The sequence below is a fragment of the Podarcis vaucheri genome (genome assembly GCF_965113315.1).
Source record: "Podarcis vaucheri genome assembly, chromosome: 7".
NCBI classification, from domain to species: Eukaryota; Metazoa; Chordata; class Lepidosauria; order Squamata; family Lacertidae; genus Podarcis; species Podarcis vaucheri.
Genome location: NC_138765.1, coordinates 2,673,680 through 2,686,331, shown reverse-complemented (window position 1 = coordinate 2,686,331; position 12,652 = coordinate 2,673,680).

The following is a 12,652-nucleotide window of genomic DNA, read 5'->3' as shown; positions in this document are numbered from 1 at the left end:
AGGGACAGGGCGGGGCCGGGAAAGCCTTGGGCTGGTACCCGCCCGCCTCTCCTTCCCCGCAGGGGATGCTGTTGCCAGGGGCAACCTGACGTGAGCCAGGGGAGGATGGAGAGAGCAACTTGGCACAACTCTGCGTCTGCCAGAATGAACTTCCATTCCCAGGGGAGTTTGGCTCCAGGCTGGGCATCTAGGCAACCCTGAGCGGAGTGCAGGGTTAGTCAACGCAGGGCAAGGCTGGCACCGCCGCGTGGTGGGCAGTGGGAGCATCCTGGCAGCCTGGCCGCCTCAGTCAAGGCTGGGTGACATTTGCAGATGACACCAAACTGGGAGGGGTGGCTAACACCCCAGAGGACAGGATCACACTTCAAAACGACCTTGACAGATTAGAGAACTGGGCCAAAACAAACAAGATGAATTTTAACAGGGAGAAATGTAAAGTATTGCACTTGGGCAAAAAAAATGAGAGGCACAAATACAAGATGGGGGACACCTGGCTTGAGAGCAGTACATGTGAAAAGGATCTAGGAGTCTTGGTTGACCACAAACTTGACATGAGCCAACAGTGTGACGCGGCAGCTAAAAAAGCCAATGCAATTCTGGGCTGCATCAATAGGAGTATAGCATCTAGATCAAGGGAAGTAATAGTGCCACTGTATTCTGCTCTGGTCAGACCTCACCTGGAGTACTGTGTCCAGTTCTGGGCACCACAGTTCAAGAAGGACACTGACAAACTGGAACGTGTCCAGAGGAGGGCAACCAAAATGGTCAAAGGCCTGGAAACGATGCGTTATGAGGAACGGCTAAGGGAGCTGGGCATGTTTAGCCTGGAGAAGAGGAGGTTAAGGGGTGATATGATAGTCATGTTCAAATATATAAAAGGATGTCACCTAGAGGAGGGAGAAAGGTTGTTTTCTGCTGCTCCAGAGAAGCGGACACGGAGCAATGGATCCAAACTACAAGAAAGAAAGATGATTCCACCTAAACATTAGGAAGAACTTCCTGACAGTAAGAGCTGTTTGACAGTGGAATTTGCTGCCAAGGAGTGTGGTGGAGTCTCCTACTTTGGAGGTCTTTCAGCAGAGGCTTGACAACCATATGTCAGGAGTGCTCTGATGGTGTTTCCTGCTTGGCAGGGGGTTGGACTCGGTGGCCCTTGTGGTCTCTTCCAACTCTAGGATTCTAGGATTCTATGACATCCTGGGCATCTTTGATAACCTGGCATGGTAACCCAGGCAACTTGGACCTCTCTTTGTCACCTGGGCAACTGGAGCGTCTTGGTAACCCGGCAACTTGGATGTCTTAGTAACCTGGGCAACTGGGGGCAAAATGGAGATTGAAAATCTTAGGGCTTTGGGTCATGCCTTGGGAAGAAGGGGGGGCAATCAAAGGCCTCGCTGTGTACCCAAATGCTCATCCGAGGGAGATCTCAGAAACAGACTTGGAACCTCTTAAGCAGCGGTAGGCAGCCTAAGGCACGGGGGCCGGATGCAGCCCAATCGCCTTCTCAATCCGGCCCCCGGACGGTCCGGGAATCAGCGTGTTTTTACATGTGTAGAATGTGCCCTTTTACTTAAAACGCATCTCTGGGTTATTTGTGGAGCATAGGAATTTGTTCATTATTTTTTCCCAAAACATAGTCCAGCCCCCCACATGGTCTGAGGGGTGGTGGACCGGCCCACGGCTGAAAAAGGTTGCTGACCCCTGCTCTTAAGAGTTGTGGGCGCTGGGAGAGATCAAAAGGCCGTTCATGTTAACCTTCTTGTCTGTCAGGCTACTCGTATACCTGCCTTCCCTTCCCGCTTCTGAAATTGTTTCCTTTTGCACAATCCAGACCACACTGTGTCTGCAAGGCAGAGGAAAGCCACGCATGGTAAAAAGGTAACGTCAGATATATAGCTAACTCGAGGAAGTAAGACCAGCCAGATTTGGCAAGACACACCCTCTAGGGATCTCTCCCCTCTCTCCATGGGTCAATTTTTGATCTTAGGTCTGGCTTGGACTGAAAGGAAAACTCTCATTGTCAAAACCTAGCTATAAAAATATTATTTAATGATTCATTGGCCCATGTAAAGGCTCTTTCATTGTGTCTGTGTTTCTCCTTCCCCCCACCAAATACAGTGGTACCTCGGGTTAAGTACTTAATTTGTTCCAGAGGTCCATTCTTAACCTGAAACTGTTCTTAACCTGAAGCACCAGCCTCCCGCTGCCGCTGCGCCGCCACTGCACAAATTTCTGTACTCATCCTGAAGCAAAGTTCTTAACCAGAGGTACTATTTCTGGGTTAACAGAGTATGTAACCTGAAGCGTATGTAACCTGAAGCGTATGTACGTGATTGGGTACCTAAAAAATGCCATCCACACCATACATTTAAAGCACTATGACATCATTTTAAACAGTCATGGCTTCCCCCAAAGAATTCTGGGAGCTATAGTTTGTTAAAAGGGTTTGAATCCCTTGCCGGAATTAAGATTGCCAGAAGAAATATCAACAGCCTCAGATATGCAGATGACACAACCTTGATGGCAGAAAGTGAGGAGGAATTAAAGAACCTTTTAATGAGGGTGAAAGAGGAGAGCGCAAAATATGGTCTGAAGCTCAACATCAAAAAAACGAAGATCATGGCCACTGGGCCCATCACCTCCTGGCAAACAGAAGGGGAAGAAATGGAGGCAGTGAGAGATTTGACTTTCTTGGGCTCCATGATCACTGGAGATGGTGACAGCAGCCGCAAAATTAAAAGATGCCTGCTCCTTGTCAGGAGCCTGGACAATTTCACCGTGTTGTGTTCTAGGGTCACACTAGGCGACAGTGTTGAGAGATTTAGGCTTGTATCTCCCATCTTTATATATTTCTGTTTACAACAGTTGTGGGGGTTCTGAGTCTCTTCCACACAGCTTGTTTATTGCGAATGCATCATGATTTGTTTGTAGGGAAGTCAGAGCATGTTTTACCAAGTATACCTGAAGGAGCGTTTCCACCCCCATCGTTCTGCCCGGACACTGAGGTCCAGCTCCGAGGGCCTTCTGGCGGTTCCCTCATTGCGAGAAGCAAAGCTACAGAGAACCAGGCAGAGGGCCTTCTCGGTAGTGGCGCCCGTCCTGTGGAATGCCCTCCCATCAGATGTCAAGGAAATAAACAATTACCTGACGTTTAGAAGACATCTGAAGGCAGCCCTGTTTAGGGAAGCTTTTAATGTTTAATCCTATACAGTCATACCCCGGGTTACAGCCACTTCAGCTTGCATATTTTCGGGTTGTGGACTGTCGAAACCCAGAAGTACCAGAACAGATTACTTCTGGGTTTGGGCAGTTGCACATGCACAGAAGTGCTAAATCACGCTTTGCACATGTGCAGAAGCGCCGAATTGCAACCCACACATGCGCAGAAGCGGGTTGCAAACGTGCATCCCGCACGGATCACGTTCACAACCCGAGCGTCCACTGTATTGTGTTTTGAATATTCTGTTGGGAGCCGAGTGGCTGGGAAACCCAGCCAGATGGGCGGGATATAAATAATAAATTGCTGTTGTTGTTGTTGTTGTTGTTGTTACTGACTTCACCCCCCAAGGCACACCCCTTCCATTGCCTCCCAGGACAGATGGATGCCTGCCAACACAGGTTGTGGCTAATGCCTGTTGCTTAGACACCATGATAAATATTGCTGGGGAGGAGTTGATGGTCGTGGTGCCCATTTCCACTGGTGACTCGGGGAAATATAGCTGTGAGGTCCTGGAAGCCATATCTAGGTTGCTAGGAAGGATGCACTTAAATTTTTAAGTGTTATACATTTTTCAGTGCACTTCCCTGTCCCTCTCCTTATCACAAAAGCCTGGTTTGGGGGGCAGGAGTGTAGTGTGATTGTGACACAGGAGTGCCAAATGAATTTCAACTGCATTGCCTGAATTTGCAGGTATACAATCCCATCCAGAAAGAGCGATGGCCTGGGAGCGTTCCTGGAATTTAATTGACGCCGCTGTACAAATAACTCCTTCCCTCATACTGTTTCCCAGATATATCCCTCCATCCTTCAAGCGCTGTTCGCCTCATTAGGAAAAAGCAAAAATATTGGTGCGTCTCCATACGGGAAACACCGCCGTATAGCCGACCTGAGCTCTGTTTGACAAATTCAACCTGAGATCTGTTTGACAAACAACCCGCTTAGATCAAATTCCGGAGGCGTCGCTGTGTTGACAGTTGCTGCCACCGCAGATGAAAAAAGCACACCTTGTGACAGCTTAAAGACTCACCAATTTCTCGAAGCAGAGGCCACGGACTGATTTGTCAGGCGCATGACAAAGGATTTGTCTTGCCTAGATGAGGACAACAAATTGTGCACCTGTTGGGAGTCAGATCTAATCCGCTGCAGCTTCCGCCACAACAAATCAGTCAAATCACTGAAATGCAGGGAGCCAACCTGATGCCGTCCAGATGTTTTGGGGCTCCATCCGATGCCTCTCTTGTCCTTTTTCTGGCACCTGCCGAAGACGCTCCTCTTTCAACAACCCTTCTAAAAGTTGACGTCTGTCTAGGATTCAAGTTGAATCCTTTTTTTAAGCTACTACCTGTTTTTAACATACATTTTCTACCATCTGTTTTTATTTATTTTTCAGACAGAAGGAGAATCACAGCATCAAAGACTTGTGGAGACATAAAAGATTCCTGCAGTCATCTAGTCCAGGGGTTTGGCCAACTTCCAAGAGACTGCGATCTACTCACAGAGAAAAAAACTGGCAGTGATCTACCCCCTTTTGGGGGGTTCGGGTCATATTAGGGGTGCAGGGCAAAGATGTTGAGGTTTTTTTTAGGGGAGCCAAAGTTTTTTACCTTCTTTGGGGGGAGCCACCACAGTGATCTACCACAGACCTTCAGGGATCTACCGGTAGATCATGATCTTCCTGTTGGACATGCCTGATATGCAGGTATCTCCATGCATGACAGGTGGCCAGCCATCTGTTTTAAAACATTCAATGGCAGACAGTCCACCACCTTCTGAGGGAATCCATTCAGCTCAGTCTTCAGAAATACTGCTTCCATGCAAACAAACAGCCCCGTCTCCCCTCTTGGTGAGGTACCGGGTTAATTTTCATTAAAAATAAAATAAAATAACATTGTTCCTCTCATCAAACAAAGGTTTCGTTCCAAAGGTCTCTGTGCCTTGCCGGTGGTCTGTAGCCGCGTTGGCCTGATGTTGCCTAGGCAATAAAATTATACCAAGTCAAAAAGTGTTGAGTTCCTTGCTTGTCCTTTTCTTGCCGTTATGAGTTATTACCGTATTTTTTGCACCATAACACTCACTTTTTTCTTCCTAGAAAGTAAGGGGAAATGTCTGTGCGTGTTATGGAGCGAATACCTGCGGGTGGTGGTGGGGGGATCTGCTGCAGTCGTGAGCAGAGGATCCATGGTTCCCCTTCCTTCTCTCCTCCGTGGTTACAAAGCATGGATCCACATGGATCCTCAGGATTTTTGCATTGGGTTACTCCAAACTCACTGTCAGATCACATGTCTGTGGCCACAGCATGAACCACAAAAATCATATATCCACTATTTCGTTTAGAATATTTTTTTTCTTATTTTCCTCCTCTAAAAACTATGTGCGTGTTATGGTCTGGTGCGTGTTATAGAGCGAAAAATACGGTAGTTCATCCGTCAAGGTCAAGTCCCAAAGCTTGCGAAAGCAAGGCCCCAAAGAGGACCAAATTCGGCATCCTCCAAAAAGCCTAAGTCCAATCACAGAACGGCAACCCCATTCAAAGATTGAACTGGACGAGATGTTCTTCGGTAGGTCTTGAGTTGGAAACACAAAGCTGTATGCGTAGATCAATCACAGGAAGGCAAATCAAAGCCACCACCCTGGTGAGAATAACGCAAGACCTATTGAAGAACATCCAGTTCAATCTTTGAAAAACAGCTTTGAAAAGATCTCAAAGTAGCTGTTTTACTACAAAGGAATTTCAGAAATAGACTGGAAAGAGAAGCTGCTGAATTGCAACTCATTACCAAACTTAAAACCATGGAGAGACCTGATCTGAACAAAGACATTGGATTCTTATCTCATTATACATGACTAAGCCATTCTTCACCTTCTCACCCCTTGCCTTTTCCTGTAAGACCTATTGCAGTCGTTAAGAGTCGTCAACAGGCTCATCTCAGCTATCTGCCAATCTCCCATTCCCACCACCCTTCTGAGTAATACCCCTCCCCACCTTCCTTCTCACTATATAGAAGGATCTGGCAACTTCTGTTTCAGTGTATCTGAAGAAGTGTGCATGCACACGAAAGCTCATACCAAGAACTAACTTAGTTGGTCTTTAAGGTGCTACTGGAAGGAATTTTTTTATTTTAGCTTTGAAAAACTTTTTCATATTCTCCAGTGTGCTACCCTTGCCGTTGTGGTGGCAGGGGTTGCCGTTCTGTGATAGGAGTTACGCTACTTGTTGAACGGCTCATTTATCCAGTCTGTATAACATTTATTGCACATGTAACTTGTTAAGATACAGTTGTACATTTATCTAATCCATGTTTACAGTACAGTCGTACCTCAGGTTAAGTACTTAATTCATTCCGGAGGTCTGTTCTTAACCTGAAGCACAACTTTAGCTAATGGGGCCTCCTGCTGCCGCCGCGCCACCGAAGCACGATTTCTGTTCTCATCCTGAAGCAACGTTCTTAACCCGAGATACTATTTCTGGGTTAGCTGAGTCTGTAACCTGAAGCGTATGTAACCCGAGGTACCACTGTATCGCCAGGCTTTGTTTTGCACATGGCACCTTAGTACGTTTGTTGCTTGAATGGTTACAAGTCTATCTCTATTCTAGTTATTATTCTAGTAAATTTGGTTTTATACTTATAAGCCAGTTTGTAGTGGTGGTGTTTTGTTGCATTATTATTACTGTCACCACATTGGATACTTGGTGTATATACTATGCATAGGCATTGCCTTAGGAGATAACAGAAATGTGTATTAAGGGGTGCAATCTGTTGGGCGCAGACTTTGGAGTCTATTCCTCTGTGCCTGTTTTGCTGGCTTGCAAAATAAAGCCCTTTGTTGTCCTCATTTGCTGCGTGAGTTTTTTATCAGCCCCAAACGTTGATTTTTGCAATAAAGTTTTGTAATAAAGCCAGCTTCATGGAACACTTTTAACCGGGTGGAGGGCCCCTGAGGGTTAAACCACCTGGGTTTGAATAACAGCAAATTATTTAATGTTACCAGGTGCATTTACCAAGGATGTGCGACTTTTCGGTTGTTCTCCCAGATCCGTGCAGATGTGGACTTCAAGGGAGCCTTGACCCAGATTGTCTTCCATTCAGTACCTCCCAAAGACTCACCTAGATCCTTTTTCCTAACGAGTTTTTAGCCTTTCAAGATGAGCTAACGAGATACAATGGTTAAGGCTTTTCAGAGCTAGAAAGTGAAGCCTTTGCCCAGCGGGCTGGAGGTTTGCTCCACAGGAGTCAATGGACAGGTCTGCTTGCAACTCGGTGGCTTATAAAATGTACGATTTGGTGCATCGCAAGCCAATTATAATTTAGGTTTCCAAGTTTCCGCCGTATCTCTGGGGCTGCCAGCTGCTATTAAAATCTCAAAACTTGCATAAACCGACTTGTTCCCATTTCCCCCAAAGTCTGAATAGCACCAGTTTTGCAAAAGGAGGGTGAAATATTGAGGGTGCCGTGGATGACATTGCAAAGAATGAGTTTATTTGCCTATATAGGGGTTATGGTATATATGTTATGATCAGTGCCAGATTTACATTTAAGTTAAACAAGCTCTAGCATAGGGCCCCAATCTCTTGGGGGCCTCCAAAAAATTTAAAGGGAAAAAAACCGGATGCACATTTCCAAAATATAAGATAAAAAACAAATAAAATCAAACCTACATATAGCAAGAGTGTTTCGTGTTGTGTAGGATCCTATTTTGTGATGTGCAAATGGCTTTAGAGGTCCATAATTTATGAGGTCCATAAATTACCATATAGCATTTATTCAATACAAAAAACAGCAACCATTTGTTGTTGAGAAAGGACAGCTGGACATAGAAAGGGCTCCATTACCTTCAGGAGCTGAGGGCCGCATCAAACCTTAATCCGGCCCTGGCCCTGAGGCTAAGCAATGAGGAACACTGAAAAAACTATGCTGCTTCGGCTTGAAGAAAAAGGTCTGCAAGTTCTGTTACATATAATGGAACTTTGAGGAAAATGCAACTTAAGAAGATATTGGAGCACTCTGGGTCATTTTGTCCTGCTGCTGTGTGCACAGAAAATAGTAGAACCAGCTGAAAGACAACACATGGAGATCTGCATTGATCGTTACCATGCCTCTTCAATTATTATCACTATAAAATGGTTGTATAATCTTAGAAGGGGGCCTGGTTGTGAGCGGATGGGGTTGCAACTACCACAAAGAGACCCACCACGGCCGCAAGAATTATGCTGGCACAAAACTGGAAAACAGAAACTATACCTAACGTAAGTGACTGGCAGGTCAAAATGATTAACTATGCTGAGCTAGATAGATTAACAGGCAGAATACGAGACCAAGACGACCAGAAATTTCAAAAAAATTGGAGTAAATTTTGGAAATATATTGGAACGGATATATAGGAGGAACTGGCGGTATTAGAAAAACTTTATCAGCTAATAATTATAAACTTTAATAAACTAATTATGCAACCCGGGATTTATTTGATACTTACCAAAAGGGTGAAGGGAAGTCAAAGGCTAAGTAGAGCCTAATGTTTATATTATTTTTTTGTATGATTGTACGCTTACTTTTTGTATAGCATGAAAATAGGATGAATAATTTATGTTAAAATGTTTATTTTTGTATTTGTTTGTCCTTTTTTCTTTTTTCTTTTACAAATTCTGAATAAAAATTTACTTGCAAAAAAAAAAAAAGAGAGACCCTAAACTTCTGAATTTGACCCGACACCACCGTATGTCCAGAACCCTCAGAGACCAGGGTTCGAATCGCCACCCGGTCATGAAGTTCGCAGGGTGACATTCTGCGCCAATCTCTGCCTCTCACCCTGGCCTCCCTCCCAGGGCTGTTGTGTGGATTAAATGAGGAGGGGGCAGAACCACGTATATGCTGCCACGAGCCCCTTGGAGGAAAAAGTGGGATAGAAATGCTATCCCGAAATCAATCAATGTGAAACACACCTTGGCATAATAATAATAATAATAATAATAATAATAATAATAATACCCCGCCCATCTGGGCGGCTTCCAACAAAATATTAAAATACAGTAATGCATCAAACATTAAAAGCTTCCCTAAACAGGGCTGCCTTCAGATGTCTTCTAAAAGTCAGATAGTTGTTTATTTCCTTGACATCTGATAGGAGGGTGTTCCACAGGGCAGGTGCCACCACTGAGAAGGCCCTCTGCCTGGTTCCCTGTAACTTGGCTTCTTGCAGTGAGGGAACCGCCAGAAGGCCCTCGGAGCTGGACCTCAGCGTCCGGGCAGAACGATGGGGGTGGAGATGCTCCTTCAGGGATACTGGACCGAGGCCGTTTAAGGCTTTCAAGGTCAGCACCAACACTTTGAATTGTGCTCAGAAACGTACTGGGAGCCAATGTAGGTCTTTCAAGACTGGTGTTATGTGGTCTCGGCGGCCGCTCCCGGTCACCAGTCTAATTCTGGATTAATTGCAGTTTCCGGGTCACCTTCAAAGGTCGCCCCACGTAGAGCGCATGGCAGTAGTCCAAGCAGGAGATAACTAGAGCATGCACCACTCTGGCGAAACAGTCTGCGGGCAGGGAGGACAGCTGTGAGTCCAAAATGACTCGCAGGCTGCACACCTGGTCCTTCAGGGGCACAGTTACCCCATTCAGGACCAGGGAGTCCCCCACACCCGCCCTACCCCTGTCCCCCAAAAACAGCACTTCTGTCTTGTCAGGATTCAACCTCAATCTGTTAAGAGTGTTATCTGTTAATGTGATCATTTTTGGCATCTCACGACGGGCGTTTGGACGCTGCTTCTGTGCTTGGGGTGGGGGATATGGCCAGGTGTGAACACGTAACACTCAGGCTTTTAGCTGCAGGTGCGATCCACTCTCCTCTGGAGAAAACTCTGCGCCAGGGGATGCTGGCAGCGGAGGCAGAAGGCCCAGGCGGAGAAAGCATGGTCCTTGTTATGCAACTTATATCGCTGCTGTTGGAAAACAGAGTGGGTGTCAGGGAGAGACGCAGGCAGCTGGCACATTTGGAGACAGAGCCCGACACAGGGTGGCAGCGAAACTGAAAGGCTCCTCTCTCTCTCTCTGATCCAAAGGAGAGACAACCCTCCCTGCTTTCCGTCTTGGACATTTTAAAAACACAGCCACCCCAAAAAGCAGGCATCCTCTGCAGATCCATCCTGCAAAGTCAGTCTCAGGGTCAAGCTGCTGACGGTCCCTTGCTATTTTTTGAGAGATGTAGCAGCAGATTGTGAAGCTGAGGCTCCAAGACTTTGGCCACCTCCTGAGAAGAGAAGACTCCCTGGAAAAGATTGTGATGTTGGGAAAGATGGAGGGCACAAGGAGAAGGGGACGACAGAGGACGAGATGGTGGGACAGTGTTCTGGAAGCTACCAGCATGAGTTTGACCAAACTGTGGGAGGCAGTGGAGGACAGGAGGGCCTGGCGTGCTCTGGTCCAGGGGGTCACAAAGAGTCGGACACAACTAAATGACTAAACAACAACAACAAAGTGGCACACTGGGAAATCCAGGCTGCACAGCTAAGAGTTGATGGGGAGATTCTTGCACAACGAACCCCTTCCCCCCGCAAAAAAAAATAAGATCGGACCTTTTGCAATAAGAAAAAGAATTGGAAAACGCAGCCATGCCCACAAGGAGACCTAGAGGCAGCGTGGAGGGGGGTTGTGATAATCAAAACCAACCTTTCTCAACCTGTGGGTCCCCAGATGTTGTTGGACTACAACTCCCATCATCCCTGAGCTCTGGCCTTGCTAGCTAGGGGTGATGGGAGTTGTAGTTCAACAACATCTGGGGACCCACAGGTTGAGAAAGGCTGAATTCTAAACCCTTGCTGGGCTTTGCAGCAGTTTTACCTGGGGATTGTGTGTGGGTGTGTGTTCACCTTGCTTCAAGGGTCCATGTCCCCACACCAATTTAGCTGCGATTTCTGCATCACACGGGGTGGGACTAGATTGCGCTTTGTGACTCCCTTTCCAACTCTACAATTCTGCGATTCTCTCCGTTCCTCGGGCTCTGCCATTTTGTCACGCGCCTTGCGAATATCCCTGGGGAGGGTGGACGGAACCTGCCATAACTCCAGCCCCCACCTCCTCCGTCGGGCGATATGATTCTTCATCAGCAACCTCCGAAGAAGCTGTATAATTATCGCGCTTGAAAAGTGCAGCTGTTTGCTCTTTGGGAGCTGAGAAACAGCCGCCCACCCACCCCCTCGCCCTCCCCCCGAAGGACTTTCCCGGGCTCCCACCTTCTGCTGCTCGACTCTGCCTGCAAAATTAATGCACATTAAAAATAGACGCTTTGTGTGTGTTTTTTTAACAAAGCGATGGGGGAAGAGGTGTAGCTGCGGCAGGAACATTCATTCCAAGCTGGCAGCAACAACAAAGAGTCTCTTTGCTTTTGGGGGCTTAAGGGTTGCCAATGTTTGCCAAGGGGGCTGCCTCTTTGTTTTTGTTTTTTTGACTGCATCTTTTTTGGAGCGTGTGTGTTTCACGTGCTGTTTGGGAAATTTTGAGCATCACCAGTTTGGCTTCTGAGTATTAAACGGGTGTTACGTGGTACCCACATGAATCTTTTTTAGATTTCCAAATGTCTCTCTGGATGGCCAACTGTTAGGGATTATTCGCATACCCGCATCGCAGCGGCCGGGTGCCTTCCACATTTACCGTTCTGCTCTCCTATGACCTTTAAGGCTACATTTGGCACAGCGGCTTATTGCATTTCCCTACTGATTTCTGCATTTTATTTGAGCTTTCACGCAATGGGAAAGCCACTTCTGAGAATCCGCTGGAAGCTGAGCCCTAATGTACGTCTTAATTGCTTCCAGAAATAATCCAGCATTCGTGGTTGTGCCACGTCACACCCACTGGTGTGAATGAACTTTAGCATGGCATGCTGGTCTATCAAGTCAAAATGGCAGAGTTCCCAAATCAGACCAGGTTGTTGTTGTTGTTTAGTCGTGTCCGACTCTTCGTGACCCCCTGGACCAGAGCACACCAGGCCCTCCTGTCTTCCACTGCCTCCCGCAGTTTGGTCAGACTCATGCTGGTAGCTTCGAGAACACTGTCCAACCATCTTGTCCTCTGTCGTCCCCTTCTCCTTGTGCCCTCCATCTTTCCCAACATCAGGGTCTTTTCCAGGGACTCTTCCCTTCTCCTGAGGTGGCCAAAGTCTTGGAGCCTCAGCTTCACGATCTGTCCTTCCAGTGAGCACTCAGGGCTGATTTCCTTCAGAATGGAGAGGTTTGATCTTCTTGCAGTCCATGGGACTCTCCAGAGTCTCCTCCAGCACCAGAATTCAGAAGCATCTATTCTTCAGCGATCAGCCTTCTTTATGGTCCAGCTCTCACTTCCATACATCACTACTGGGAAAACCATGGCTTTAACTATACGGACCTTTGTTGTCAAGGTGATGCCTCTGCTTTTTAAGATGCTGTCTAGGTTTGTCATTGCTTTTC